The 6,053-nt window shown below is 38.1% G+C and overlaps 1 non-coding gene across 1 annotated transcript; it reads left to right on the plus strand.

Moving 5' to 3' along the window:
* The first annotated feature begins 5,545 nt into the window (after positions 1-5,545).
* Positions 5,546-5,677, plus strand: LOC125995584 (small nucleolar RNA SNORA51). Its single transcript, XR_007491082.1, has one exon. It is a non-coding gene; the product is annotated as a small nucleolar RNA SNORA51 (small nucleolar RNA).
* The last annotated feature ends 376 nt before the right edge of the window (positions 5,678-6,053 follow it).

Raw genomic sequence — 6,053 nt, forward strand, 5'->3', positions numbered from 1 at the left:
ACTATTAGAGGCAGTACAGGTCTCAAAGGAAATAGAAGTTATGCCATACAGGAGCCATTAAAAAAATGCTCCTGAAATAATTAAGGTAATTTGATAGGCAAATAGTGTTGCTAGAAAATTATTCCTTATTTCCTGTTCAATTGTGGAATTGATATTCAATCCATAGAGTAATATCACAAAGCCAAATTACTCTATAGGAGACAATGGGTATGGAAGATGAAGCAGGCAGACGGGCATGTGAAACCCCCCTTTCCCCAAGTCAATGAATTCTTGAGATGAAATGAAACTAGGAGACAGGATTTGAAGGAGCTACTTCATTTTTGATAAGAGTTTCACCTGGCACCACTACAGATCCTGAAAAGACTGAACCCCTACTGAGAGAATCTCCAGCAAAAACAAAAGCCAGAAAAGAAAAAAATTAAAGAAGGCCTTCAACTACTCCCCAACTCTTCCCAATGGCAACCACCCTAGCAACAGGTCTCTTACGGGGTAGAAAGCCCCATGTGGATAGATTGGGAAAACCTTATAAAATCCAATGTAGAGCAAAAGATGTGCACATATTTGTTGCCTAAGCACAAGTTTACTTCACTGCTTGTTTTCTCCTGAAATTCCTTTCTGTGAGGAAAGGCGATGGACCCAAAAGGCCTGGGTAACATTTAGGACTGCCAGAGCAAGGCCCACAGTCCTAGATTTCTCTCAGCCACTTCCTTGAGTGGCAGAAGTAGGTAGAGCAGAAGCTGCAGATTCTCTTCTTGGGGCTACCACCTTCTCCCCAATTTCACATAAGACATCAAGGGACCTCCACCAAACTCAGAAATATAATCTGGAAAATGTAAACATTGTATGGCTTACTAGACATGGGGAATCCACTTATTTCCTGTCAGTCCAACAGAGGGAAATTATTAAAGAATTACATAAGACTTTCTACAATAGAAGAGATACTTCAACAACATTAGTAAAAATTATCTTCCATGGAAAAGAAATGGAAGAGGACAGTATGAGAAGCAACTCGGAGTTGTGTTTTGTAAGCTGCTCATGAACCTACAGGAAAATCTAGGCCTTCTCTGCTGGCAAAATCTATTCAACATTGAGGAATCTGAGGAATATCCATGAGAAAGAATAGCAGCTTGACTTTATACAAATAGTTAAATGCCCAGAATTCAAGCAGTTATTGTTTTTGTTATTGATGCCTTTACTGACTGGGTAGAAAACTTACCCAGATGATAATAGAACTTTTTGAACTTCTAAAGTCATTCAGGATTTAAATCTGTTTTAATGATAAATTAAATGATAAATTCACTTCCTGAATAAAAATATGTTACTTTACTATTCATCTCCTTTCTAGAATTCTTTTTTTGTTTGGTTGTTTTGTTTTTGTTTTTGTGAGGGCAGGAAATGAACTAGAGAAAACCCAAGTAGAGGTCAGTACAAACTTTTCCTTTTCTTGTGAAATACAAATTTCGCATTCCAGGCAATTTCATAGCTTTCTGAGAAATGTGGTGTGGAGATTAACCCACATGCTGTGAAGATCAAGTAGGACTCAGGTGTAGTCTGACAGCTGCCTGGTATGTCAGGTGAGGTGCAAGCATCTTATGCCATGAAGATGGCTCATAATAGGCTTGCTCATAGACAACTTTATCAGTCAGAATCTTCCTCGGGCACTTCTGGGATGACTGTGTAGGGTAAAAAGAATGGTGGTAGATATCTCTTTCAATTCTAATACTTTTCCTTCCACTTTATATAAATTACTGTGATACAATCAAAAAAAAAGTTTCCTGAAGCTACATTTATCTCTCTTTTATATAAAATACTTGTCTTTAAAATCTGAGTGTTTGAAAGTTTATATATTTACTTTTACTTTATTATATATTTTTCTTCTATATTATAAGAAGCTTCTGCCAATAGTAGTAAAAAAAATCTACTGTATATCATATATATGGAGCATTATTTTACATAAGTTTAATAAATGTCTGATAGTCCATATATTCCACTTGTACTTTATATTTTTATTTTTCTTATAATTTATGTTAAAATGTTGTCTAAATGTTTACAAATCTATTTTTACTGTTGATTCTGTTATTTCTGTTTCATAATGTGTTTAATTTATTTCTTTGTGGCATATAGATCACTTGTTTACAGAAAATATTATTTTGAATTCTCTGAAGATTATATTTAATATATCTTCCTTCAAAAAGAATTTTCATTTGATTCTTTGGGTTTCTGAAAGTATCATTAACTCTCAGAAACACCAGAACCTAAATTAAGAAACCTAGCGTTAGGGACTGAAGTGTTAGCAAAGCAGTAGGGCCTTTGCCTTCCACGCAGCTGATCCGGGACAGATGGTGGTTCAAATCCCGGCATCCCCTATGGTCCCCCTGTCTGCCAGGAGTGATTTCTGAGCAGCAGAGCCAAAAGTAGCCCCTGAGGGCTGCCATGTGTGACCTCCCCCACCAAAAAAAACCTAGAGTTAAGCCATTAAGCAAGACTACTCTAGAAAAGCTCCACAAGAAAAGACTATGATACCAACTTTATTGTGAAAGTTTTTTCTCCTTTTTCTTACCTTCCACAATTCAAGACAATTTAATATGCAAACATATAGGTGTAGAACTGAGGATTGAGGGTGGAGGTTGATGAAGAGGTAGAAACTGATGAGATACAGAATGTTTTTATTGCTTTTTTTAAAATAATTTTTATTTTGACCAAAGTGTGAATTACATATCTTTCACAGTAATATTTTAGGTACATAATGACATTGAATCAGGGGCATTCTCACCACCAATGTTGTCCTCGCTCTAACCCTGTTCCCAGCATGCATCCATATCCCCTTCCTTTGTTCCCTGGGCTGCTAGTATAAGTGGTCCCTTCTGTGTCTAGCTTGTTGTAGATTGGGTATTGATTCTGTTATAGTTGGCTTTGGATTTGGTGTTTAAGTCTGATCATTTATTATTTCTACTCAATGTTCATACTACTGTTTAGCAAAAAACGAGAGTTCTTCTAGAGGCTATAAATATCAGTTTAAGAAAAGAAAAAGAAAGGAAAACATGACAACAATACAAAAAAAAAAAGCACCACAGCAATAAAGACAACAACCAAGTAATGACCATGGTTCTGAAATAAAGACAAAACAAAGCACACACAAACACACACACACAAACACACACACATACACACGGTAACAACAGTTACTAAAAAAAATTAATTTGTGCTAGTTTTTTGTTTTTGTTTTTTTTTTTTTGCATAGGAACAGTAAAAATTGGGGAGATTAGAAAAGGGAATTCCCTTGGCCTAAGAGATACAGGGTTTCTCTGCCCTTGAAGTATACTGTTATGGGTACAACTACAGGCTCCTTATATGCTCTCTTCCTCTCCCCTAGGTCCTTTTGTGACGTCTGGAAACTTTTTGCTCAGTTGTGGATGATAAAAATCAGGCTTCTGAAGCTAGAGATCTTGGCATTTGCATAGGCCAAAGGATGGAGCCTAGGATGAAGTCTTTCTTTAAGATTCTAGAAGTTCTGTTCCATCACTGTCATTTTAATCAGTCTTCTGCAGTTGGTGGTCTTGGTTTTTGCACCAATCCTAGGACTAAGCCTAGGATAGAGTCTTTAATTATGTTTCCAGAATTTCTGCTCAGTTGCAGTTGTCTCAGTCAGACCTCTGGAATTAGAGATCTTGGTTGTTGTACAGATCGTAGGCCAAAACCTAGACTAGGGTCTTTTTTATTGGTCCCAGGATACATTCTGCCCAGTCATGGTGGTCACAGTCAGTCTTCTATAGTTAGCAATCTTAACTTTTGCACAGTTCAAAAGATGATGTGTCTTCTGATTTCATCTTATCTTTAGGTAATGAGGTAAGACAACCTGCTCTTAGACCAAGTTGTTACCATTTCCTCATTGTCAGGATGTCAGATCAAAACTGGCACATGTTGGTGTCAGAACAGTATTAAGAATGTCCCAGAGGGAGTTTGGTTCCTGGAGCTGTTGTGGAGAACTGTGCCAGTTCTATTACTGAGATCTAGGGTTCAGGGTTGGACAGTCACTGTCTAATCACATGGAGTCTAAGTTGGGACCACATGATATATGTTCAAGGTGGGAGGTGCCTCTGTATAATAAAATGTATGAGTCCTTATCCCTAGTAGATAAGAGCTTGTTTCTATATGTAAAATTTCCCCCTTTTTAGTATGCCTTTGCAAAAATAAATCGTGCCATATTATATTGCTGGTGCATTTAGGGGTGAGAGTGTCAGGCTCCATCACCTCTGTGCCCTGGTTTTGATCTGAGCTTTAATCCCAGGCAGAACTTTTTTTTTTGAAGGGGGGCATCACACCCTGCAGTGCACAGGGGTTACTCCTGGCTCTGCTCAGAAATCACTCCTGGCAGGCTCAGGGGACCATATGGGATGCCGGGATTCGAACCACTGTCCTGCATGCAAGGCAAACAACCTGTCTCCATGCTATCTTTCCAGCCCCAAGACTTCTTGTAGGGTTTTGTACCCAGCAGAACCAAAATACCAAAACAGGTGAAGTTAAGAGAAGAAAACAAAAATAAGACATATATATATATATATATATATATATATATATATATATATATACACTCACATATATATAAAGAAAAAAATAAATAAAAATGAGTTTAAAAAAGTAATTAAGGGAACAAAGTGTTGCAGGAGACTACTTTACATTTGGGGATAAACATGTTAAGAGGAGTATTATAGAGGTCTTAAACTTATATATGAAATATAGGCTTCCCCATTGTCCTTTAGGATATTCTTGTGGAGGATGGAATACAGAGCACATTTTCATCACACCCCCTGGTCTTGTTGAGTTTGGGAAATGATTTGCAGCAGAAAGGGCTTGGGTAGAGTTCTTGCACTGGGGGTCCTTCTGAAGCTGATTCCGGTATCACATTTGAGAGAGGTGGGGAGGGCCACAGAGCATGAGTCAACAGGAGTGTTGGTTGTAGTTTCTTGCTGGGTGATGAGATGTGGGGGCTGAGTGAGTGTTCCTTCTCTTGGAAGCTGGATCATGACTTATTGTGGTGGGAGGTCGGTCTTAATACCTAATGGATTAAGAACTGAGGGTTCTTAATGGCTAAAGAAACTATGGTACATACAATGGAATATTATGCAGCCATCAGAAGAGATGAAGTCATGAAATTTTTCTATACTTGGATGTATATGGAATCTATTATGCTAAGTAAAATAAGTCAGAGGGAGAGAGTTAAAAACAGAATGGTCTCACTCATCTGTGGTTTCTGAGAAAAATGAAAAACATTGTGTAATGATTCTCAGAGACAAAATAGAGGAAGACTAGAGGGTCCAGCTCCCAACATGAAGCTCACCACAGGTATTATTTAGTGCAGTCATAGAAATAATTACATTGAGAACTATCATAACAAATGTGACTGAATGAAGGAAGTAGAAAGCCTGTCTAGAGTAAAGGCAGTGTGGGGTGGGTGGGGAGGAAGGACACTTGGGATATTGGTGATGGGAATGTTGCGCTGGTGAAGGTTTATATATATATGTCAAAAAAAGAAAAGGAAAGATAAGGCCTCCCAATGCTTACCACAGGCTGTGTTCTTTACACTGACTTATAGAAAGAGGAGGTACTGTAAATGTACCCCATATACACCTCAACCCAGGCCCTTTGCCTGGTTTGTATTGTGAATTGGGGAACAAAAAAATAAGAACTGAGGGTAACAAGCGTCAATAAGGTGGGATATCAGATTGGGGTTGGGGAGTGAAGGGATAGTAGGATTTCTGAAGTGGGGGAGGAGGGATAGTTTATAGGAGGGGCTATATACACTATAGGCATGGACTGTTTACAATTTAGGTTTGACTCTCTCAGAGGAGTCCTCTCTCTATGTAGATACAGAATTTTTACAGGGAAGGTTTTTCAGTCCTTTGAGTTTTGAACTTAATGTGAGAAGAGTAAATATCTTGGTTTTCTCTTAGAAAATTCTGTCATTTGTATACCTCAAGTCCCTTGGAAGTGAACTCCAGGCTCAATTCAGTGAAGTTAATAAATGCCTGAAAATAACCAAGGGATCCAAGTGG

The sequence above is a fragment of the Suncus etruscus genome, chromosome 17 (genome assembly GCF_024139225.1).
Source record: "Suncus etruscus isolate mSunEtr1 chromosome 17, mSunEtr1.pri.cur, whole genome shotgun sequence".
Lineage (NCBI taxonomy): Eukaryota > Metazoa > Chordata > Mammalia > Eulipotyphla > Soricidae > Suncus > Suncus etruscus.